The sequence below is a fragment of the Calypte anna genome, chromosome 1 (assembly GCF_003957555.1).
Source record: "Calypte anna isolate BGI_N300 chromosome 1, bCalAnn1_v1.p, whole genome shotgun sequence".
Taxonomy (NCBI): domain Eukaryota; kingdom Metazoa; phylum Chordata; class Aves; order Apodiformes; family Trochilidae; genus Calypte; species Calypte anna.
The window spans coordinates 18,937,538-18,964,113 of NC_044244.1; positions in this window are offsets into that span (position 1 = coordinate 18,937,538).

The following is a 26,576-nucleotide window of genomic DNA, read 5'->3' on the forward strand; positions in this document are numbered from 1 at the left end:
CTGTTGCTCTCAAATATTTCTTCAGATCATCTTTCAGCAATTGTGACCCAGTTTGCAACTCTTTTTCTCCCTTATAATCTGAATGTAAGCAGTGAGCTTACTGTTTTCTGTTTGTTTTGTAGGTTTCTTTTGTTATGTTTTTTGTTTTGCTTTTTCTTCAATGGTGATAAAAATAGAAAGAGCAAACAAAAATAGAAACACTTCCAAAATGGGAAAACAGGTAAAACACCCTCTAGGAAAAGAACTCTAAATTAGTTTCAGTGTTAGAGATGGAAGTGGTAACAGCGTCTTTTATTAAGGTTCCCATTATAAGATGCTGCATTCTGACACCTATAATTTTGTTGTATTTAAAATAATCGAGCTGGTATTTCAAAAGCTGATTGCGTTTCTTAGGCAGAATTACGTTATACTGATATATATTTTAATTTAAGTCAGAATGATTTTGATGTTTCTGAGAATGAAGCTTGAGAAAAAATATATCTCTTTGTTCATATTAACCAGGAGAAATCTTTTCTTTGAAAGAAAGTAAAATTATCTGAAGGAAAAGGAAAAAGCCTTTATGCCAAGGATGTGGATTTTGACACCCTCAGGAAAGGCTGCACAGACTTGTCTGGGTTTTAAATCTGTCTGGAGTTAACAGGTCAAATTTGAAAACTCAAAAAAGACATTAAAGTCAATAGTTGCTTTTATCTGAGCTTGGACCTTGTTGTTTAGCATTTGCTAGTTCAATTTTTTTGCCACTGTTGTAATCTTGGAGACCTTGGGGCTAGTGAATCAGTTGTCCAGAAAGTACAGCACTATTTTCTTTCAGAGGATGATAGTGGACTAAATCCAACATTTAAGGCAGAGCTGACACACTTGCATTTTAGCAGATCCATGTTAACTCCTGTATGTTCTTGCTGTGTGTTGGCACACCACCACAGGGGATTGCTGAGACTGATAAAACCTTGCAAGTTTTTTTACCTTCTATATTATTATAGAGGTCAAGATGTTCATATATTGCATTGTACTTGCATCCTGATCTGGACTTTCACAAATCTTATCTATCACTGGACACTGGAGGAGCCCATGCTCCATAATTATGGCTTCTTTTGCTCCCTTTCTTTTACCTTGGCTATTTAGGAGAACTATTCACCTTGTACCAGACTCTTTACCTTGTAAACACATTCTTGTGTGGACAGTACATCTGCCTGCTGGACCTAGCTTTTGTAGGGCCTGTCTCAACTAATTCTCTAGAGAACCTGTATATGATCACACCTACAGGAATATCCTAGCAAGAATACAAACCTACCATCACAAACACAGGCAGTGAACCTGCCCATCCTGTAGTCTGAATTGTCTGCCTCTGGCCCTCTCTCAGGCTCTTCTCCAAACAATTTAAGAAGAAATGCAAGGCAGAAGAGTGAGGGAGGAATAAGGTGTTATTAAAGAACACCTTATTCTGTGTGACAAAAGGACTGGAGGGGAGGAGGAAAAGTACGATCAACACTTGGAAAAAGGAAAATTGGGTTAATCAAGTATGAGACTGAGTGACTTGGAGAAACCAAGGTGCACGAGGTTTGCTGTGGAGAGGGAGACTGGAAGATGGTGTGTGGGTGACTAGATCCCTGAAATAAATAGGCAAAGTCTAGATTGTACTAACAAGAAAAAAAACATGAATCAAGGAAGCAGTGGAATGGAAGAAATGATATCTGGTATGACCACAGACATTAGATAGCTCTCTGAGGCAAAGAGTGGAACATAAGCAGAGTGGAAAAAGGAACATTTGGAAAGCATAGGTGGAATGGAATAGGCCAGGTATCTTGGGAATTGACTGTAAAACCAGTCTATGAAAAGGAGAACAACAGAACAGAAGAGGTTTCATTCTATTTTGGTAATTTCAAGAGCCACAGAGAGACAGCAAACCAGCTGCATGGAGACTGAGACCAAGTAAAAAAGGAAAACAGGAGAAAACAAAGTCCCAGGATGGTGAAATGGCAACATCCTGATATGAGAGAATAATGCAAAATAACTCCAGGTTGGAATGAACAGAAGCTCTGGCTCAAATCCTAGGTGGATCCTTGATTTTTTAAAATTACAAATGTCTTCTATCAGCAAATTTATTTCTCTAAATAGTGGTAGAAGCACTTAACTTGAGAAACACATTTATTTCTTGTGCACAGAGAATTAAAACCCTCAATTACTGTCTCTTAGTTGGTCCCTTAGTTCAAGACCCAGATCTCTGCTCAGAGACACATGGATTGCACTGTCATGCCCTGAGATGAAGTGTCTTGACTTTCAGGTTGCAGCTGAAAGAAAATCACACGTGCACACACAAAAAATGTAAATAGATACATACCTAGATATTAGAAAGAAAACAAAACCAAGCCTTAGAGGACTCAAAAGATACAAAATTCCAGGATAAAATTATTCAAGTAGCATTAATTCAGTGTCCTTGCACATATACCTTATGATAGTCTTTAGTCATGTCATCATTTCCACACAAATCCTGTTGCATTTAGTGCATAAGAGGCATATTCAAAGGGTGAATTAGGTTTTATTAAAAGAGGTTGGTCATGACTAAAATGGCACATCAAAAAGAAAAGGGAGGGTTTCCTCACTGAGATCTTTAAACTTAATTCCTTCCCTCCTTCTTCCAAAGGTATCTCTGTGATGCTGAACAAGTCATGCAAGCCAGACTTCTTGGAGGTCATAACTAATTGCACATGGTCATGTCCTGTGTGTCCAGCATGACACATAAGGTCTTATGAGAAATACTCTGCTCTCAGAACTGCAACTGAACTTACTGGAATCTGAACTTGAAAGACATGAAGAGCTGTACCACATCAGCTTCTCAGGAAAATAAATAAATGTCTCAAGTGGGAACCTTAAAGCACCATGGATACTCTAAATATCTAACCCTTCTCCTCTACCCTGTTATCTAATTTGCAAATTGGAGGCTACAACAGCCTTGACTTATACCATTGTTGCAGCCACAAATTCAGGGCTGTTTGTGAAGTGATCAAGCACTAATCTCTGGCATCACACAGCATAAGTACTACTAACCTTAATGTTTTGCCTAGGTGTAGGGTAGGGATACTTAGAAGCAAATAAAGCCTGGGACATTGGGCTTTTTCACTGATAACTACACTTGATTAACCTAAAACACAGTTTTAAACAGTTTCTCAAATAAGTAGCTATATTCTATCATTTGCATGAAGGAATGGAGTGCCCTTAAAACCAAGAGTATATAGTTATGTAATTAAAAGTAATGTCCTAATGTTAATGTGTTAGAAGACTTATAGTTGCATAGATAATCTTAAAGGTGCTTTTTCTAAACTGAGCAACGGATGTTTCAGACTTAATAAATTGCTAACAACATTGCATGTGCATTTAGGCATAGAAGAGGTATTTATAAACTGTATAAGAGTGTGTCTTTTATATCCATAATACCTGTGTTCATTAGTCTTTTCATCCTTCTTCCTCCCTAGTTCTTTTCCATCATTTTGCAAATAAATTAGGGGAATTCAGTAGTGATTTGGCTGAGCTTTGAAAATAACCAGATTCTCTTTTAATCTAAAATACAGTATCTGAACCAGCAGGTCTGAGTATGTGTGAAATGAGGTGAAACAAGTTTATGAATCCATAACTGAAATACAGTTTTCTAACATGTATTCAGTGTGTGGGACTCAGCACTGTACACTTCTGAATTGTTTGTTTTTCCAGCCTCCAGTCTTTAAAGAGGGTACATTATATGTGGTGGCAACCACGGAGGCATTTCTCCTGCCAAGAACACTTATTACTACAGTTCAGTAATGTAGCCTAATTGTTTTCCCTCTGGTCAAGTTACCCAGAAATACTTGCTTTTCTACAGCTATGCAGTAACAGTTAGTTAGATTAAATGACCTGCCTTCAGGAGAATTAGAGCCATCTCCTGAGCCTCTATTATAGAAAAAGACTTCTCTCTTTGGGAACTTATGTATCCTCCCTGAGATTGGTATTTTTACAAATGGAGGTTTCTATCAGGAACAATCATTACATGGTGAAAAATGTTCCTGCCTCCTGGATGTGTAACTACCACACTGTGTGAGATAGCTGTAGGACATGAAATGATTTGCAAGCTACTAAGGCAATAAACCTACAGTGGTGAAAAAGGGAAAATAACTGTAGTGCATAGGACTAGCATCTTCTTGCTCCTTGCCTAGATGTACAGGACAAGGAGTGAATGGGCAAAGACTGCTCAGTGTTCCTAGACAAAGTAAATAGCTTCATTACTTATCAGGAGATAATGAATCTAAAATTAGGAAGCAGGGTCAATGATCAGAGGAACTGCTCCTTGTCCACCCCTTCACAGATACATACAGTGTGTTTTCTGTGCTCTCTCAGGGATCGGTTTTGGAGTTTCATGCAGCTTGGATTGTGCTTAAAGGGCACAATCCAGGTCCTTAGCAAGTGTGAAGACATTCTCAACACAGAGCTGAGTGAAGCAAATTAGCTTATCAGTCTCTGGTGGAAAGCTGGAGATGGTTTCCTTACTTATCTCTAAATAACCTACCATTAAGCTAAATTTTATAGAGAGGAATATCCTGTCATCTGAGAAAAATTTTATAAAGACCATGAATCAAGTACAATTTTCTCTAATGAGTCTAATGAGCTGAAAAGGGATGTTCTTCAGTTAGTGGTGTAATTTAGAAGGCCTTGCTTTGCTGATTCTATATATGGAAACTGATCTATTGATTAGCTCTGCTAAACTAATTGAAAAAGCTAACAAAATAGACTGAAAATTAAAGAATTCTGTGAGGTAGAGAAAATAGAAATGGTTTAAATATTTTATATTGATTTAAAAGAAGTGCAATTAAACCTTTTTTGTAATTAGTAATTTCTTTTCTCTACTAAGATAAATAAGTTGTACCTCAACATAATTACCCACAAAGCATAGTACAAAGCAGAATTGTCTGACAGTGGACTGTTGGTCTTCCCTAAGAGGTGAAATGAAGCATAACTGAAACTGAATTTGAGATTACAAGGAGATTCTTTTGAGAAGGAGTGTGCAGCTTTACTTGCCCTATGGGTTGCACAGAAAAATCTTCATGTAGCTGAGGCACAAGAGGGATACCCACACACAACCAAAGGAAGGAGACTGACAGAAATGGTTCATAGGTAAGAATGACACCAGCCCTTTTGATCTATTTCCAAGTGGCACAATGATGTCACCTGTTCCAACCATCTACAGCTGTCTCTGTCGTATCATGGGATGTAAACAGGGCACAAGCTGTTTGACTGTCTCCTACTTAAATACCAAGCAGTAGATCTCAAGTCTGTATGCAAGGGATATGAATGAGGTGCCAGAAGAGAACTACAATAGGATGGAGTCATACTGAACATGCACTTATAAAATGTGCATTTTGTGGCTTATTTTCAAGCCTTCATAGCTCCTCTATCCAATAATCCTCCTTGCAAGGAAACTAGTAAAAACTCCTGAACCAGATCCTAGGGTAGTATATTTTCCAGGAAGAGAAGAATTGCCTACAACACCTCCCTTTGTGAATGTTGAGGTATGTAAAACTTTTTAAGCAGTTTTTGTAATTTGGTTAGGGCCATTTTCAATATATTGTATAAGAATAATACTGATCCACCTTGATTTTCCTAATCATATCTGTAGTCTAGATCAGTTAAAACAGGGTTTCTAGAAGCACTGCAATCCAGAGGTTTTGCCATTATATTTAATAATAATAATAAAAAAGAACAACAAAAAAACCCAACAGAATAATAATAAAAAATCAACATTTTTTCCAGATTGACTAAGGATTATTTGTAAACATCAGCCACTGGAAAATCTTGACTAGAATTTTGTTACAAGCTTTTTACCAGCCTGAAAGTTGTCTTTTATTTTAGATGTAGCTAGAAATACCTTGCTAGAAGGCTAGAAGATTTATTTCAGCCTATCTTTTTCTCTATTTGGAATGCAAGGACTTTGGGACAGTGCTTGCTTCACTTATTAATCAGTTTGTTCCTGCTGGTAAATTTATTTGCTGTAATTAAGTATCATAAAAATTTAAAAATCTCCATGGTGTTGTTTCTGAAATACTAGGTCAGCTGGGGCCTTATAATTAAGGAAAAAAAGTCTTGTATAATGCAACAGTAATCTACAGTACAGTTTTTTAGTTGGCCTGATGGTCATAGTCCTTATATGTTGCTCAGTGTTTCAAGACCTAGGCAAATTTTTTGAAAGTTGAAGTTTATTATGTATTAATGTTCTGCCATGAAGTACAACAGAAATTACATTAACTATCTGAAGTGTAAGAGGAATACTGAAGTGTTTCTGTGTAAGCAAGTTGTGTAGAATTAGCTCTGACTTTAAGCCTAACTAAAATGCTGCTAGTTTTCATGGCTCTTTGTTTCATCATTCAACATTTAAAAAAAAAAGAGTGCAGTATGAATTCTAAAACACATGAAGTCACCTGAGACTATAAAATAAAAAAACCCATAAACTAATATTGAGAAAAAGATAATTCCATTACATGTAGTACTTCTGATAGTTGCCATTTGTCCATTAGAAGACCATGCTGGGAAGAATTCTCCATCAACATCATTTTAATTACTTCTGTCAAAGAAAGGCTCCACATTTGCTGTTATCTTAAATTCAAATTCATTTTTCTCTACTGTATGCTTGGGGCCTAGATCCTGTTGTCTTCCATGGTATTATTTTTTATATAATTTTATAGTATTTCAAAATATATGTGAAAAGATTGTACATCTTACACATGTATGCAAAGGAGTAAATTAGGTGCTTACTTGTACTTATTATTATTAATAATTCAATGATCATAGTTATCTTTAAGTAATACCAGATTTTTTGCACTATGATAAGTAATTATTTTCATTGGCTTTCTTTTATTTAGGAAATCTATTAAACCCAATATCACTGTAATTAGAAATGAAATGGCTTCAAATACAGTGAAAATATGTGACTCTTCCAGTTCTTCTAATGACTTATTTGCTTCCTACTTTCACATGAAAAAGAACATATCTCTCCTAATCTCCAGCATGCTATTCTACACACATTATAAGCCGAACAAACCAGACTTTAAGATACATACAACTGGCTTTGCTTTCTTTAAGAACATGTATATGTATATATTTCTTTGTGCTAGTGATATACTTGCAATCATATAAAGTCTATAAAAGTTTAGAAGCAACAGTCTGGATGCCTACTTCTCCCTACACATCCTTTAATTATTAAAACAAAACAAACAACTAAAAACACCAAGAACCCACTTCCCGAAAAAAAAAAAAAAAAAAAAAAGAGAAACTGGTTGAACATGTTAATAGAGATTGCTGTTACTGTAACCTTTGTTTCTGGGCTCAGAATAGAACTTTGAAATAATTTGTGCTTCACAACCCTTTGCTAGTGTCTGAAGACTAAAATCTTACATATGTATTTTATTTATTGTAAAGTAATATATTTCTTTTTACAAGTACTGCAAGTCCATGCTGACATTTCTTCACGCTGTGTTCTGCAAACTGTATTTCCCTGCATTGTATAGTGTAGATATTTAAAGAGCATTATTTAAATATTTTGCAAGAATTTTTCCTCTTTGATTCCCCTTTGTAGGAAATGGAACCCACTCTAGCACACTGCAAAAACTGACATTTGGGTAAGAAATTATTTTTGTATTATAGGAATATAATACTTTATTTAACAGCTGTAAACACCACATGAGATCAGTTTCACCATTAATTGCCCTTGGAAATTTCTTCCTGAGAGTGATCCAGTTTTTAATTTTTTTTTTAGTTGTTGTTCTCCTGCATGAAATATCCTATCTTTCCTTTTAATCCATGCAGAGAGATGCTTTCCCATCATTTAGGGCAGGCAATGGTTCCACAACAATGGCAGAGAGAGACAAACTCTGTCCAACAAGGTGTGATCTGAAGGTGTGAAATGCTAATGCAAACATCATGGAAATGCATATCAGTGAGAAAGATCAGGAAACTACTCCTATCCTGTAGCTGTGAGGACTGCCACCAGAAAAAGACAGGTTGAAGAATGTCATTTCTGGAAGGTTCACACCAAAGATTGTGAATTGAGTATATGAGAGTGCTTTAGGCAGTTGATGGAGCAGATGGAGTAGAGGAAAACCATTGATCGCAGTGCTTGGTATTTCCACACCACAGATTTTTATTTGGTCCTCCACCTTTCAGTAAATGAGAGGGTGTGGTTGCTTTCTAGCCTTGTAAACTTGTGCTGTGGCATTTGCTCTTAAGGCTCTTCCCATTGAGACTGAGCCAGCACAGAAACCTCGGTGATGGACACACACTCTTACTCTGGGATGAGCTTTGCTTAATGGCTTGAATTCAGGAAAGAAATTGAAGGGAAGACAAGTTTCTTACAAGCTCCCTCACCTTGGGCTGGAATTCAATTTTCCATAATCCTCTAGTATTATGCTAGTATTAAGTAGTAGTATTAAGCTACATACATTCACACTGCTCAGGAGTCCTTCCACAGTCTCTGTCACAGCATCAGATCAGACATGTGCTACTGCAAGAGTGGTTGGTGGTGTTTTTTTTTTTTTTTTTAAATAACTCAAATGTGCATCAGTTGTGAAGTCTGATTTTCAGAAACCACTTCTAGCAGTACAAAAATTGAAGGAGCAAGTTCTTCAAGTTATAAACACAAACTGTTAAAAGCATCCTTAAATTTCTTAGATTATCAGTTTTTCTTAACCTTAACACAGAATCAATTTCCCTTAATTCCTGTAAATGCTTTTTCTTTTAAATTGTTACTTCAACTTTCCAAGCCTTCAGTTCACAAAGGAATAGGAATTAGTTTTGCAGACACAACAAATTAGTCATATTGATTCTGCCAAAGGTACTAAATTATTAATATTCAGCCCCTCCCTACACACCCAGCTTTTAAAGTCACAAAAAGCCTTTCTGAAATCTCAGATACAACCATCTGGGCAACGTATAAAACCTCTTCTTTTTTTCTCTTCTCCAAATCTGTTATATGGTTTAATCTTCTTCATTGTTTCATGTTACTTGGGGATATACATGGAGGAAAACATAAAAACAGATTTTGCTACTTATGCTTTTAGGTTTGTGAGGTGACTAGCAGTCCTAAATGCTTTAATTTCTACCAAAGGGAAAAAGATAAAAAAGAAGAGTGAAAGTCAATATTCTTTAATGATATTCCAGCTGTCAGTTCTCAGACCTTGTTTGCAGACAGCAATGTCAGCACTCCAAGTGAAATAAACTTTATTGGCCTGAAGTGCCAATAGTGAATGACTGTGTGACAATTGCTGATATGCATACTCTGGTGCCAGAGACTACTTAGACAGAATGAATACAATTGTTATAAATTACTCCTCAGAGTAGAGAAAAAAAAAAACTACCCAAAACTAAACACTTCTAGTCCTTTCCTTTCTAGACAAGTGATTGTACTGAGGTTTTTGCCTTTTAGATTTGCACTTTGAATAAGCTGTGCTTTTTCTACAGGGATACTGGAGCACTATTTAGAGATAGTCTTTCAACATTCTGTGCTATGCTTCTCCCACATGAGTGCAATCTCTATGCATTCCCTGCCCTATCATCAGCACTGTACCCTTGGGGAGGTCACAGGAAAGATTAAAGAGGTAATTCCTATAATGAGAGTCATTCTACTATCTTAACTCAAAGTGAGTTGTATTTTTCCTCTGTAAATGTCTCATCACTTTAAAAAGAATACTCCAAAAGGGCAAAACATTGATACCTTTGTACTGGGCAACAAAATTTACAGTCAATGAACACATGACAAAAGTACTGCTGTGAAGCATGCTGGTGGTTTCATTATCAGATACCATAAAACCATAAAAGTCTAGAATAGCCATGGTGACTCCAGCATATATTCATGTAATGAGGTGTTAGTAGATAAAAACTAGTCTGAATAAGCTGCTGATGAATCCTTTAGTAGACTGTAGACCTTAGCATATAATTTATGTATATTAGATATTGACAAGAGACCTTCTAACCAATGAATGTGAAGTAAAATTTTCCAACTTTTTCTGTCACTTCTTCTAAAAAACATTTGCTACATATGTCCAGAAATCTCTTCACAGTTGCACTGTGCCCATTCTCTAAATGCATGTGTATGGAAGAACCATATATTCAGGTGTTAACAGTTATAGCAAGATTAGCATATGTTATGGGCAACAGTCATATTTTAGTTATGTTCATGTTTACCAGGATTTTAAGTAAGGCATTTAGAAAGTGCTTCTAAAGAAGCACTATTTCTTCTATGTCATTTCTTCTATCTCACACAAAGTGGACTTCTCTATTAAAAACAGCATACACAGCTGATACTACCAGCACATCCATGTCCCATTGTCTGTCTACCTCCCTCCCACAGTTCATCCTTGAAATAAAGGACTGGTCCTGACCAGTTACCCACCCTTTGCTGAGGGGCCCCCATGTCATAGAGGACCACAAAAATTTAAGTTTTCTCATTAGCCCAGTGATCAGCCCTGTATGTTTTCAGTCCAAGACGAAGTTAAACTGACATCACAGAAAAAAGCAAAACCAATATTAAAATTGGATTTACAGGCTGACGCCAGTTCAGACAGATGTGAGCTACCATAATCAAACAGAACTAAGCACTTGTGAATAGATTACCCTCAATATCACATTGTGATAAACCAAGACAATACTTCCCTGCTAACCACCAATGTACTTCTAAGAGAATTTTTAAAAAGAGGTAGAGCTTCTCTGCATATAAATCAGCATTCTTCCACAGACAAAACCCTTGTTATTTATTAGCAATGGTTAACCAAAAGGCTAGCCAGTTATATGGTTATTCTTTCTCTGCTGCTAGAAAGAAAAAGTGCCTTAAGATTGCCCTTAGGGCTTTCCAAAAGGCTTCTGCTTCCCTCTGGACTTCTGTTTTGTTTATTCTTTTTTTTCCTCATACTACTTACAGACACAAAGGTTTGAAAATGGCATAAAATTGATAGTTTCTGAACTCAGACATGGAAATAGCAACAGAATTGGATTTAGCTCAAACATAAAAGATCTTTGAAGTTTACATGTACTCATATTTTGTTCCTAAGTTTTGGCCTAGACTACAATGATAAAAATAGCTTGGCAGCATCTTGCAAATCCAAGTCATCTACACCCAACTTAAGTAAATTTTCTGACTTTGTTGATTAGTATTTTTGGGCCACTGCCACTCTCTATGGTTAAACTGGTCTAGTCTTGCCAATAAGATATTTTAAACAGTACAACCATCATTTGCATCATTTAAAAAGTACGTTTTTTTGAGTCATGTAAACTATGCTTATTTTTGTGGCAGCTGTGGTACAAAAATCTAGTCTCAGATTTTCTTTCTGAAGTGTTGTCTGGAAGCTTATCTGTTATTTATAGCTCTTATTCACTTTCAGAGAACAGATGTATGCAGATATTGTACAGTCATGGTAGTAAAATACAGAGGTGCAACAAACAAGGAAGAGAGGAGTCCTGGGCAAGGTGTTGGGCTATGAGCGTGCAGTTCTGCTGCTTTGCCCATTGTTAAAATTAAAGCACTTGCTTATACTCACCCTTGATTATAGATTCTATCTGTACAGCCCTCCCTGTCACAGCAACAGTTCACAGACAAACACTTAGATATACTGACGTTAATTAAAATATATTAAAACTAAAAGCTACTTTTCTTCATCAGGAGGAAAAAAAAAGGTTTTTTATGTAAAAAAGTGGTCATCACCCAGTTTACTGAACAGATCACTTTATGGAATACATAACTTCTCCACATTATGCTCTCTCATGTCTATCATGTGCTTTCTCTTTTGTCTCAGACATAAGCAAATATGCTTCATCTTCAACCCCAGAAAAAAACAAAAAACAAAAAAAAACCACACACAGAGACCCCAACAACGAAAAAAATAAAACAACAAAAATTATCCTGTAATTAATGAAAGTGTCTGCCACTCACAGATCAACTTTTTTTCTCTGGAAACACTTGTTCCCTGGTGTTACCTGCTGTATCAAAGAGCATTTAACAGCTAAACTTCACATGTTGAAGTAACAATTTCCTGTCCTTAAGACCAGAACATCTATACAGGATCTAGCCAGCCCAGTATTTTGTCCAGACGAAAGACACAAGTAGATATTGGCAAATAATTACAAGAACAGATGCTTATGACACCTTTTTTTCCACCAGTTACTAAGTGGGGACTTTCTATGCCAGATGTATTAATTATGTATTTAATAAGAATTGCCATCTTTCTCCTGTAAGGAACCAAAAATGGGCAGCCGCTTGCAGTAGTGCTTTTATTTGGTTGTCATGTCTATGAAATGGGATTCTGAGGATCAGGAGAATGATAAACACTGAAAAAAAGTCAAGAAGAGCTGCTCACTTTTTTTTGCTTCTGTAGCCAGGATGATGGCTCACTGTAGTTATTATGAACAGGAATTACAATGAAGACATTTCAAAACCTGCAGAAAGCATCTCCGCTACATGCTGTAACAGGCATAACAAACCTGCCCAATTTTGGCTTCATATTGCTGTGGGAGAGGTGTTAATGACCTATCGGAATTGAAGCTGATTACAGGTCTCATTAAACTAATGGGCAGAGTAAGCATTCATCTACCTTGAGCAGTAAAAACAGCTGTGCATGCATCAGCCAAAACTCACTGCCATCTGACAAGATCATGTTTCTTAAGAAATGCATGAAACTGAAAAATGGGTGTTCCCACTTTGTAAGTGATGGCACAGGCAGTGGGCAGGGAGCCCTTGCAGGGGAATATATGTGAGACAGCTGTTACCTGATTGAGGATAGAGAAGTCCAAAGCTTTGTAGAACACTTGTCTAAATGTAAATTAGTCCCACTACTGATCATATACACGAAACAGGTATGGTCTTTCAAAAATTATCAAGGAAACCCCCCCATCATTTTCTTTCCCATGGTAAAGGATATCAAGTTTGAAAGTCTCATGTTTCAGCTACTAGACAATAAAATAGTGAACAATACCTGCAGTGTGGCTTCTTGACTGTTTGCTTCATCTACTTATACTTCTGCAGGACAGTTAAGCTACACAATATTAACTTATCCTCCCGTATATGTTCTTCAGAAACATTTCAGTTACTCCATCTGTAAAACAAAGACCACAGAGAATTGATCTGGAAAGAAGCAGAATACCTATTGATTAAAAGAGCTTTATAAATACAAAATGCTAATTATCCTTAGTCCACCTGTTTAGTTTCATAATGAGAACTGTCTGTTGGGAAGAAAAAATTAAAATCTAATACTCTCTTTAATTAATCAAACAAGTTAAAAAATAAAAACAAAAAGACACCACAGCAGGAACAAAAGGCTTAAGGCTTATTGGAACAGATAAGCAAGAATAATAAAGAAAGGATAAAGGACAATAAAAAGCATTTCTTTGTAGCATATATATTTATTCCAGGAATAGATTGAACTATTCTTATTTCAGTGAATGTGTAGTGACAGAAAATAATGGAATTTTTCAGCTTTTCATATATTGTTCCCAGCTTCAGCAGATAAACTTTATAAAGTTTTGGAACACAGAAGTGTCTTCTACAGGAATTTATGCAGCTGTTCCATGTGGTTTCTGGACACCTTTGTATTGTCCAGGGAATAGTAGATATTTACTAGAATTGTTTTGTTAGTAGGTATGTGTACCTACTCAGTAACAGTGCATAGTTATCTAATAATACAAAAATACATCTAAAGTTATAACCAATTCTTTCATAATGGTAAATATTCAGTGCACTTTGATTACAGAAATTTATTAATTAAGGATAGACCTTTGAGTTATATGGGAAGTCTTTACCAGTACTGTTTTACAGAGAAAGGGAAACTGAGACAAAGTGGCTTGCTAAACTGAGCCCAGCCAGCATAATTTCTTTGCATGTTTCCAGTTAACTAGCCAGTGATGTCCTTCTGGGAAGATTAACTCCTAGGTTGTATGTGCCATGCCTTGTGACACTTTCATATCAAAGGTTCTCTGAGTGGCACCTGAACCAAAGCTGGTGATTTGTTTCATTCAAGCACTTCACACCTTGACACGGTAAAGCAGATAAAGTTGATGCACAGAGATAGGTAGGAAGTCTCTGCCCCCCCATGTAGCAGCTTTAGTTATTGCTATACAGATTCTGTAACATGATTCTGTAACATTGCTATACAGATTCTGCTAGCCCTCTCCCACCCCCACTGTGGGGTAGGGAGGAAAAAATCCACCCAGGGGCTTGTTAATTGAGACGAGGATAGGGAGGTTTGCATTCCCCAATTATGATATAAGGGAAAAATTAGACAGGTTCAACTTGGGAAGAAAAAAAGCACCAAATTTAATCTACAAGGACAGGGAAAACATGTCCAGATCTTATACCTTCCCCACCACCACCTCTCCCTTCTTCCTGGGCCCCAATTACTTCACTGCTGCCTCCCCCTCAGGGGTTGGGCAGTTGGGGTCTAGGGTCAGTTCTCCACACACTGTTTCTGCTGCTCCTTCCTTCTCAGGGGGAGGACTTCTCATATTTTTCACTCACTCCAATGTGGGGTCCCTCTCATGGAAGAGAGTCCTTTATGCACTTCTCTGACATGAGTCCCTCCCACCAGGTGCAGTCTCTCAGGAACTGCTCCAGCCTGGGCTGCCCAAAGAATCACAGATGCTTCACCTCCTCTGGCACGGGGTCCTCCATGGTTGCAGAGCCACATCAGCCCCCCTCTGTGATACTGTAGAGGCTGCTGCTTCACATCTGCCCACCTGTGACACTTCAGGGGCTACAAATCCACCTTTACCCCAGTGTGGTCTTTCAAGAATTGCTCCATTGTGCTTCCTCAGGGACACCTCCACTGTGCTTCTCCATAGATTGGAGGGGGACAGCTGTTCATCTTACATCTTACCACAGGCTTGCTCAGGCACCTTTCCCCCTCTTTCTTCATGACCTTGGTGTCTTTTCCTTCCTCCTCTCCTCTGCAGGTGTCTTTTTTTTTTTTTTACATTTTAGCAGCTTTGTTTTCCTTTCTTGAATGTTACCCATATTCAAGGGGCACATTGAACTTCCCATGTCTGCTTGGCCTTGGACAGAGGTGGGACCTCCAGCAGCTTCTCACAGAGGCATCTTCTCCTGAAAGAAGATTATAGCTAGTTGGGTGTTGGTCTCCTCACAAGTAACAAGCAATACAAGAGGAAATGGCCTCAAGTTGTGCTGGCAGAGGTTTACATTGGTTTTTAGGAAAAATCTCTTTACTGAAAGGGTTGTCAGGCACTGGAACAAGCTGCCCACAGAAGTGGTTGGGTCACCATCCTAGAAGTATTTATATTAAGTGGCACCTAACGTCATGGCTTAGGGGAGAACCATTAGGTTAATGGTTGGATTTGATGATCTTAAAGGTCTTTTGTAACTAAAGAAAAATCCATGACTCTTAGGGGAACATCCCTGAATTCCTTTGAGGTATTTCACTAGTGATTTCTTCTTGGCTCCTACCTTAGTAGCCTCTGGATAATCTCTTCAAGCATTCTCCAGTTTACATATCATGTCTCAGAGCAACAGGCTGAAGTTCCTTGCTAACACGTCCTTCTAACATTGGAGTATTGTCCCACAGATTCTCATGGGCAAACCCAGTAACATCTCCTATCCCCTCAAGTTCAAAGCTCTGTCAGGGAGCCTTGTTAGATTGTGACCAAAGACCATTTTCCTCCTTTGAGAAAGATGGTTCTCATTCAATGCCTGGTGCTGTGTAGGAAAACCCCTTATCAAAACCCACAAAACTGTGGTAGTAATAGCAGCCACAGAGACATGTATTAATAGACTGGGTCTGTCTTTTTTCCATTGTCACTGCCCACAGTCTGTGCTCCATATACCGTCACCAACTGTTCCAGGGCCCTGAAGTCTCTTTTGATTGCCCTTGGACTACATGTTGTGGCTTCATTACCACCCATATAGAAAAGCAGAAGTAGTCTGAGAGCTGTACAAGGTTAGGAAATTTGAGTGATGTCCTTCACCCTGAACCCAGGAAGGCAGCAGAACTTCTGAAGAGGAGGGTCTGGCCAGCATACTGGGGCCTATGTTCCCCTCAGAAAAGAGCCAGCCACAGCTGTGAGCTGTCTTTCTTCCTCATGGAGGTGGTCATGATTCAAGGAGTAGTCCTTTCTGACCTTGGCAACACATCTGGTATAGATGGACTGTCAACCCCATCACCAATTGACTGTCCTTTCACATCCAGAGCCTCGCCTCATACCTGTTGTGCAGAGGCACCTTGGAAGGTGAAATCGTCAAGGAGGGGAGTGCACGTGCCCTCCCTAAGTGTGCACTTGCACTCCTTAACATTAAGTGAAATCCTTCAGCCTGTTGGGGTGAGGTCGCAGGATGCCTTTGATCTTGTTTTTTCTGACCCTTCCTGTTTCTCTCTCAAAGAGAGTAAATCAGGGTTCCACCATTCTGTTTCTCAGACTCACTGATGCTCCTCAGTCTTTCTACTGCCTCTTGTATCACTGCCACCAAGCTGAACAGGTCATCCACCTGGTCACACCTCACACAGATGTCCCCAGTACTGCCACCTGTTACCAGGGAAAGGCTCTGGCACTTTCTGCAGCTAGCACCTGGACTGCTGCATGTTTTCATGGGAGCTCTCTCTGGGTTGCCACATCCATTCTGCTAAGTACCAAGTTCATGGATTTCTGCTGGGTGGATAGCAGAGCTAAGATCCTTCCGAAAGCGTGATGACCACCAATGGAACTTGCCTCTTGGGCTGGTAGGGTGATGATGCTCTTCCTCTGCACCTTTCCATGTGAACTGTGGCAAAGATTGCCTCACCATGCCTTGGCTGGTGCCCGATGCTATTTGCCCTCTCTGTAGTTCCTGGTTACTCTCACTCCCGGAGTGGCTTTTTACATCTTTTTTACATCTTGGGGGTGGCTGCTCTGGCAATGCCTGGGCCTTGTCAGCACCCCCTGCAACAGATGCTAGTTCCTGGCAGGTCTCTTCACTGCCCTGGAATTTCCCTGCCTCAGGGAGTAGCCATGTGCAACAAGATCTGCCACACTGTTGCCTGTCAGGCTGGCCCCAGAGCAGTTGCACGCAGCAATGTAGTTCTACAAATGTTACCAAATCAGTAGTTCCTGCTGACTGTGTGAGGACTGGTAGTAATGAAACTTCGTTTCCTTCAAAACTGACTTGTTGACTAACAGCTTTGACAGACAATCTCAACTAGGATGTTTATGAAGATCTTATTGTATATAGCACTGATGACTTGCACCTCAGCCTTTCCCTCAATCATGGTTATTTATGGGAAGTTCAGATAGATTTAATCCCTCCTACCCATTTATCTTCATGGTTGGAAGAAATTCATAGTCCTCCAGAGCTGTACCTGTCAAACTATACCATTGGTTTCATCTTCCATCTAGTAACTGCAGCAGTAGTGGACCAAGGGTTGGACTTGATGATCTCTGAGGTCCCTTCCAACCCAGCCAATTCTATGATTCTATGATTCCTCCTACGTAGGGAAAGAGACACATTAGACATGATTGCATACGCTTTATTTTTTTCTCTTTGCCTAAGTAAATACTAGTAAATATCTTCTTTCCTCTAGTCTGACTAGATGAGGGTGCATTACTTGCTGAGCCCTCCAGAGAAAAGTTCACCTGAGAGATCAGAGAAAGGGAAAGTAAAGTAGAAAGGTCAAGTTGGTGAGAAAAGCTGTGTACTTCCCTTTGGAGGACTATCACTGAATGCTGAATGCTTATTTTTATAGAAGTGGAAAGTTCAGATCATACACGGACTTGTTAATCCATTTTAAAGCAAATGCTTGAAAAAGCAGTGAGTCAAAACTAACAAGTCAAAATAAATTAAAGTACATGGTGTCTATTGATAACAGACAATTGCATACATGAATGAGGGTTTTTTTCTGCTATAACATCTTATGGGAATTTCTCTCACTGACTGCATGCACGTCAGAGCTGTGAGAATTCTATTAAAGCGCAATGACCTGCTGTGCAAACACCAGTCTTTAAAGAGAGCTTTTGTTTACCAGTAGCTGTTTCACTTGGCTCTTTTAGGACGTATCGGGCTTTTGCGTAGATAGGAACCACTTCAAAATCTTTTCCTGTTTTTCTATGTGTTGCCTCAGTAATGAACCTGAAGAGAGATACATGGGAAAGGGTAACATGCAGACCATTACACCTGGGAGATATATTTGTCAGACCAGGATTCTGCTTAGGACTCTAATGGGATTTTTGAAAAACCAGTAATGCTGTGGCTGTGCCTTTCTAATAATGAACAAAATTTCACCTCTTCTGGCCATTATTTGATGAAAAAGTACTTGACCCTGTTGCACATGATCACTTTCTAAAATTTACATAGGACAAAATCAGAGGCATTAGGGAAGACCCGCTAAAAAATTGTCCACTATACTATGGAAAGCAGCTTTGCTAGTTTTATGTGCTTTCCATACACTTCTATAGAGTAAGGATCCAGGGTGGTGTGATGCAGCTTGATAAGAGATGTGTTTTTAGCAGTGAATATCTTGGCATATCTGCAGCATCTATGAACTAACAGCTATTCAGGGTCTGTGACTGTGGAAAAGACCTTCAGATAATTTGGCATCACTCTAGAGAAAAACAGACAAACAAGGTCAGAAAAGATTGTTAACTCAATTTTTCCAGAAGGAAAAACAAGTTGCACTCTATGATCTTTTGTTTATATCATTATTTTTCCGAAGAGCATCATGTACTTTTTCACTTTTACCATTCAATTTTAAAAGGTCATTGCTAATGTATTTATTGGAGGTTGAGGAGAATTTCTGTTTTGTTCATTTTCTGACTGTCAAGAGAGATTAGAAAGGTTTCTTTAAATTCTTCTTTAGATCATTGAAGAAAATCTGAACAATCAGATGAATGTAGACCTATTTTAAAATATAATCTGAACTACAATTCCTCCTGGCTATAATCCTTGACAACTCTGTCTCTGCCTAATCAGTCCATTTGGTATTCAGGGCCACCTGCCCACCATTTATTAGTTAAACTCTGGGGCAAATTCTGCCTTTTAAAAACATACAGTGCTCATAGTTCTTAAAGCTGTCAAAAATTATTTTGCTATATGACTTCCACCAAATTTAATTAAATTTGTAGAGATACTTCCCTCATCTGACTGCAAATCTCAGTTATTGTCTACCATAGGATTCCTGCAAGTGTTTTCAATGGCAAAAGTATTGCACTATAAATTGAAGTTTAATAAGGTGTCTTTTTTGTGTCAATCAGTTAATTGTCAACTCCTGGTTACTCTTCATATCCTGAAGCAGCTCAGCTCTTGAAAAATCACACAGAATTAGAAAGTAGTGCCAGTTGTTCAACATTTTAGTAATAAATATTTTCTGTTTTAGAAGAACAGAAGATTTGAGTCAGTTGCTTTGTACTCATTTTCCCTATTTTTAATAGGAATCATATGCCATTCTTTATCTATATTTAAAAAATAAATACTGTCTTGAGAAGCAAGGTGAGATTTTTTAAAAATCACATAAAATAAAGAACAAATTCTAGCTATTTTTGTGGTTGGTTTCATTAATTTATGGAGCAGCAGACAAGTTAAACTAAATTTTATTTTTTTTTTTTTAGTTCCTCAAAGGAATCCACACCAACTTAAAGTGATTAGGAAGTATTGCATTCTATGCTATGAGTTACTTTGAATTTGGTTTTAAATACTCTTATTCTGCATAACATATAGCTAAACCTTTTATCTACTTGTAATATTCTTCTTACTGTCTCCAATGATTTACTTTTGTCTTCCACGATGTGCTTTTTCTGTGAAGTTTCAGCAAACAGTCGCACCAGAGAAACCAGGTGGTTAAGGTTGCTGTATATATTGCTGGACACAAATCAGCGCAAATATGGAGCAGACAGGTATCTCAATGGGGTATGAGAAATGCTGCCTCAGCTTCTGTGACAAATATCTCGCTTTGGTTTTACTTTAGCAAAAAGAGAAGAAAGTAAGTGCCAACCAAAAAGCTCAAAACAAAGCAGAATCTTAAGTTACTTAATATGATGCCTATGACTAGGAGAGCATGCTCTCTGATGGTATGTTTAGGCAACAGTGTGCCAGACTATAGGCTATGTCCAAATAGGCATACCTATGCTGATGTAAATCCTGGTGTAATTAGTGAAAGAAAAATCCTTTCAGAATGAGCACAAGAATCTGTCTCACCTTTTCTAGCTTCATAGCTGGATGAATAAGCTCTATAGAGACCTGAGAACGCCAGTGCAGCTGCAGAAATTTGCGTAATTTATGCCATCATGACTTGACAAAAGCTTTGAAATTGACCATCAGAAAAGATACTTATGGGCTTCTGTCAGTGAGGTGAGCATTACAAATAGGAACCGTAAAATAACATTAATTGCCTTTTTTTAGACTTCTTTTTCTTTCTACTAAAACAAATAGTGAAATAATTAGCAGCAGAGGCCTTTAAATTACCATATCTAAGCTCCACAGTTAATTCTGTGACCAAAACTCCCTAGAAATTTCATATTATTCTACTTGCAGACTCTGGAAGAAATCTGTGTTCTGACTAGTTTTGTTTTATTCGCTTAGGATTTTTGTTTTAATTTAAATATAATTTAGCAGATATTTTTAATCATCAGTATTTTTTTAAATCCTCACTTATATCCCCAAGTATGAGAAATGTGTGCAAAAGGAATAGCAGGTGATGAAATATTTTCTGTACACTTGAAATCAAAGGACATATTTGTTTATTAGCAAGAAAAGAAGAAAAGATGGTAGCTAAGGATAAAAGTGGATAAGTGGAGTATTTTCAATTCTAATTTGGGCAGTACAGTATTTATTGTGCATAGTCTGCTCAGGAACATTGAACAGATTGCCTTACAAATTCACAAGAATGTCTGGTTTATCATATTCTTATCTATAAAAATAATTTATGCTCTAGAGTGGAGGATAAATTCTATCCAGTTGTGTTGTTATAAACTGCTGAAGATATGCTTGTTAGGTTGTACACATAGCTCTACTTCATTTATGGTGATTAATACAAATATAAAGTAAATATTTGCTTTTTATTCATGACTATTTTCAGTTAGTTATATCAAGTTTAACAGCAATTTAAAGCATAAATACACGGTTAGTCTTAAAAAACATCATATTGACTAGTTTTTAGTCAATAGTTAAAATAATCCACTGCAAGATAAAAAGATTCTTTTCATGGTGAATTGATGTTCAAACTAAATGAGTCTTTATAAATCTTATTGCTCATTCATCTCTCCAGAGCCAGATGAACATGTACCTGTTTGAAGAGGATACTTTAGCAAGTAGACCATGCAATCTACAAGTGAAAAGATTTTTCTTGTAACCAGCAAGACCTTTAAAATTATGAGTCATATTTGGTAAAAAAGAAAATGTTAGATTAGTTTCATAATTTCCATCCTGGCTTCATAGTATGAATGTAGTACTGGCCCAGATTCCCAGAAATCGGCAGTGATACTGAAAACCAAGTCTGAGAGATCATTTTAGAAAGCAGATGTACAACATTTCTTGGAACCCAAAAAAGTCCGTTCAGCATACCTGAAGATGAACCAGTGGAAAAAGTCATTTGTCTTTCAGTAACCTCACTGGATGTTGAGACTTTGTCCATGTACTAGATAAAATTATGTTTTATGGTTACTTTATCTGACGTAACTATGTAAATAGTATGCTAGCTGTTTGCACGTGCATGTGCATGTGTAGCTGAGACAGAGATTCCATTGTACATGTTTGTTGGCTTGTGAAAATCAGTGAAAAATTGTTGGCTCTGCAAAGTCACCCTGTATTCTGCCTAACAATATTTATTACTAACTTTATTGCTCCTGTGTTTACATTCAAACTCCAGGCTGATGTCTCAGTGTTATTCCCCAGAGATATCTGTTGGTATGTAGATAGAAGTATAGACAATGGTCCCTGTTATAGTGCTCAGTATTCAGTAACTTAGTAAAGAGATTTTCTGTATCAGAAGCTTAATAAAGAGTTCTTGAAGAGTCAGAGAAAGAAAATGGCATGAATATAAATCCTAGGCGTAGACAGGTAAATATCAAATTAAGACTGAAATCAATATGTGCTTTTCATGTGGGCACAAAATCAGAATGCATATGATGAAACTTGGCAGCCCTAGGAGTCCAACAACTAGCTTACAAAACCTGAAAATCCTTCTCTTCTTTCCCTCTGATCTTGTCCTTAATGTTTTGCAAGATGTTTTTAAAAGAAGGAGTCCTCCACACTTCTGAGTCCTTCAACAGGAGGAAAAGCTGCAAACAGAATGGGCCATATTCAATAGAGGTGCTGATACACAAAGCAACATAGCAATCTTACAAGGAAGATGCTGTAACTTGTAATATTGTTAGTCTGCCAGTCACCTCTTAAATGCCCTTAACAGACCTTGAGGTTGTCTTCTTTCTTGTTCCCTGATGAATATTTAGCTCTTTATTTGATTATATTGGTGGAAAAGTCTTTTATTTCTTATGCTTGCATCATAGCACTTGGAGCAGTAGTAATCTCATTATTTTAAAAGTTTCTTGCCAATATTCTCCTTTTTGCAATTTATGGTAATAAGGGTAACCATGATGGACAGTTGTGTACTTTGATCAACATCAGTGAACATGAGAAAATATAAACCTGATCTAACCTTACTTGATGTTTTCAAAAATAACAGAGGTGGAAGTATATGTGCTATCTTTTGTTGAAGCCTTGTAGCTAGAGGCATCCCCTTGAGTAGGCAGGGTGGGCTTTAGCTTTTTAAGAGAAACAATTTGAAAAGGAGCAGCTAAGAAAGCTGAGGTAACAGAACGTCACCTCTACTTCAGAATTCTTTCAGATTTCCCATGTATGTCTTTTAGTGTTTGCAACATAGTATGGGAGTTCCTAAGCTTGTCTTTTTCTGCCTACAGATGTGTTCATACAGATGTTACTTTGTTCGTACAGATGAGGCAGTATATGTGTGTAACCTGGTGGTGGTGTGGACAATTAGTATAGGTAAAAACTTTAGATATAAATGCTCTTTCAATATCACCAAAGTGGACAGGAAATTGTTTGTAACTGAGTTTAAGAGCAATGAACATGAACAAAAAAGGCACGTTAAAAATGGATAAGAAAATATCATATTGACATTCTCATTCTGTGTTTAGTTGCTTCTTTCTTCAAAGCAGTAGTGTGTTGGGCACTGGTAAGGCTTCAGAAAGCATACTGGAAATGAAAAACGCTGGGTGGAACCACAATGCCTAATAGACAAATCAACTGTATGGTGAAAATTAACGGGTACTCTAGAACCTTTTCTTGTTTGGATAATTGTTAGAAGCAATCGTTTTGATATCACTTTGTAATACAGATATATAAGCCATGAGCATCATCACAGATAGTGAGTAGGTCTTTAAACTGTCCTATGCATTCTCCCAGGCTATCTGCATTCTTCTGCAACACTTCTGTGATAACAGCATAGTGTTTGGTGTGAGAACACATGCCAATAAGATCAGAGGATTCTCCTAATTGACTTCAAATATAATAATCTGAGAAAGTGTTTTCTGTAAACAACACAGCAATATTTTTTATCTCTACACTAATAGCATATCTCTAAACTTGCATTAGCTTTTTAGAGGGGCTGACTTGATTCATTATTTGCCAAAAAATGACAGAGATCGGTGCAATCTGGTGGTGCTGCCAAAAAGGCACCACCCTGTTCTTTTTGTTTTATTACTAGCTCAGAGAGAAATGTGAGGGGGTTTGGTTTCTTTGTATTTGAATGTTATATAATCCAAAAGGCTGTGCTTACAGTAAATTATTGTTACTGCCTCCAAACGTTAGAGTTAGTTTTATTGAGGCAAAACTGTACTTCATGCCTGTTTTTTGAGCCAAGATGTATTTCTGTGACCATTTACATGTAGCTGCAACAAGTGTGATGTTCCAGTAGTTAAGGGTGGCTACAAATATGAAATCATCTGTTTTCAGTATGGAAGTTTGTTGTTATGAATTTTTATCTTCATTTGCCTCTCCTACAAAAATATAGCCATGTAAATTTTATAATACCAAGTATTCATGCCCTAAGGAAAGAACAAAAGTATTTCAGAGATCAAGGTAAGGCTGACGTGGGAAAGACTTAGATATGAGGCCTTTTACTATGCTCCTTTGATTTTGATTCTGGTATCATAATTAAATTAGTGATGACTACATATGACACAAGGAAAGTCAAGTAGTCTTTCCATTTCTGTTTCCTCATTTTTCACATAGCACCAAGAAAACAAAGATCAGTACTAGGAATACACACTATAAACACAGCTAACAGCTTGTCTTTCATAGAGATCATTGACTTAGAGATGTATGTAGGAAAACCCATGTTGTGCCAAAAGAAGCCCCTGAGTTTGTAACTGGTTTCAATTAACAGTTTTTATGCAAGCTATACCATTAGCAATCTGCTGCCTAATGGCACTCAGCAAGCTGTGGAAGTTTCTACTGCACTCAAACACATGAAAAAAACCAGTACATTATTATCAACCTCTTCCAATGACTTCAGCATGAGCAGGGGTAGTTCAGCAGAAATACACAGTTCCATGATGGAGTCCCATTTATGTAATTGAAACATGGGTGTATGCATATTAAATTTTTAGATTTAAAAATTAATGTCTTAAGTTTACATGTCCTGGTCTATTTCTAGATAGCGTAATTAATGACTGAAACCGTAAAAGACTCATGGACTCATTTTACAATCAGTATTGAAAAAAAGTGGCCTTATTTGAATTCTAAATGAGGATTTCAAACCTTTTTGACAACAAGGTCCAGCACAATGCAAAAATTTTTTGCCTTCAGATGGTTTTCCAATTTTCAGCTATAGGCTTTAGCATCCCAGAATGCTTCTCTGTAACTAACCCTTTGGAAAAGAATATCTTCCTTAATACAATCATTAGGCAGGGGGCTTTTTGTGCAGAATATACTGAGAGGCAAATTTTAGGCTAATAAAACTATTTTCTGTACATCTCTTACACAATCTATGGGAAAGATAGGTTGTTCCAGAAATGGTTCCTAAGCTCCTGCTCTGAGTAACTTTGTGTACAAACTTTATACCCCATATAGACTGTAGAAGAAACCTATGGAGATTAGTTTCACTGAGTTCATGTTTGCTTTTACAAATGTCCCACTGAATTTCCTTCTCCTCCAGGTGTTTTCTTTTTCACCTATTATGTTAGCATCTTCTTTGCCTTATAGTGCTGGAGTTGTTAGTGAACTTTTTAAGAGTCAATATATTCCCCTTCGTGGGCAAAGTCAACAGAGAGAGAAGCCTCTGACTTCCCAGAAGCAGAGTAGCTGGAGTTTTGTTGCTTGTAATTTCCATTGCCTTTAGCAGCTGACAAAAAACTATCTTGGAGAAATTTTGAACACAGCTCTTATCAGTTAATCTGTAAAACTCTTCTGTTCACCATGGCATTTTTTCAATAATCAAAAAAAGCATACTTGTTGGTAACAAAGATGGATATGAGAAAATGTACAGTGGTCTAATGGTCAAGAGTGTTTATGCCATGGGAGTTATCTGCAACTTTTTTGCTTGCAATAGAAAGTCTTTGGGAAAGGCTGAATATCCTTCCTTTGTTTCTTTTTTATTGTGAAAAGACACCATCTTCATATACTTCTCACAGGTAAATTAAAATATATTGCATTATCATGACAACTACAAATTTTGAATAGGAGAAATTGCATTCAGAGAGGAAACACAAACCAGTACAATACTTTTTGTATCAATTTGTACTTCATTGGCCCGTGGCCATCTGATCTTTCCAATTTGTGCTATTTTGGAAAACCAGCTATGATATCCATCCTAATAAACTGGTTGTCGTATTAGACACTGCCTACAAAAGCAGAAGAAATGGGTAACATTTCTTCCATTTTATTCTGGCACATAATATTTGCTAGCTTAAATATGTTTTTTAATTGTACATTTATTTGAAGCAAAGCTTTTCTTCTAAATGGCTCTTTTACAGTCTGTATGGTTAGGACAGTCAGATTCCTTGAGATGCACATTCTTTGAGTAATCACCTGAATTGTAAATCAATAATCAGATTAGAAGATTCTTACAGAAAGCAGAGGATTTGCTCTCCCTGACTGACAGCAGTCATGTAATTGATAATTAGGGTTAGTCCTTTCAGGGGACTGAAGATTACCATGATATGAACACTATGACATTTTTTCTCTTTAGGAATCTCTTCCATGTCTCTATTTCAACTTGGGAGGTACTATATGACTTAAGTTCCTGCTCCTCAGATCACCAGACAAAATAAGGAGAGCATGATGTTTGCTTTTTAAAGGGATAAAATTTGGGATTTTGAAAGAAGCTCCCAGCAGGAAGGCCACCCCTGCTGAAATATGTCAGTAGCCATCTCTCCTCATTATCCAAATGGCCTTTTTGATGAATGGCAGCAGCAGTCTTTCCTTGTTAGAGCTACTTAGCTGAATGCTCATCACAATTGTTTTAGCATAATTATCTGCAGGGTTAGGGGGAGGCCAGACTGTTCCCCACAAATGCTACTATACTGGAGTTGATTTTTGTTCACAACTGTTAGCACCAAGGCATGAAATCAGATTGTGACTAGTGAAA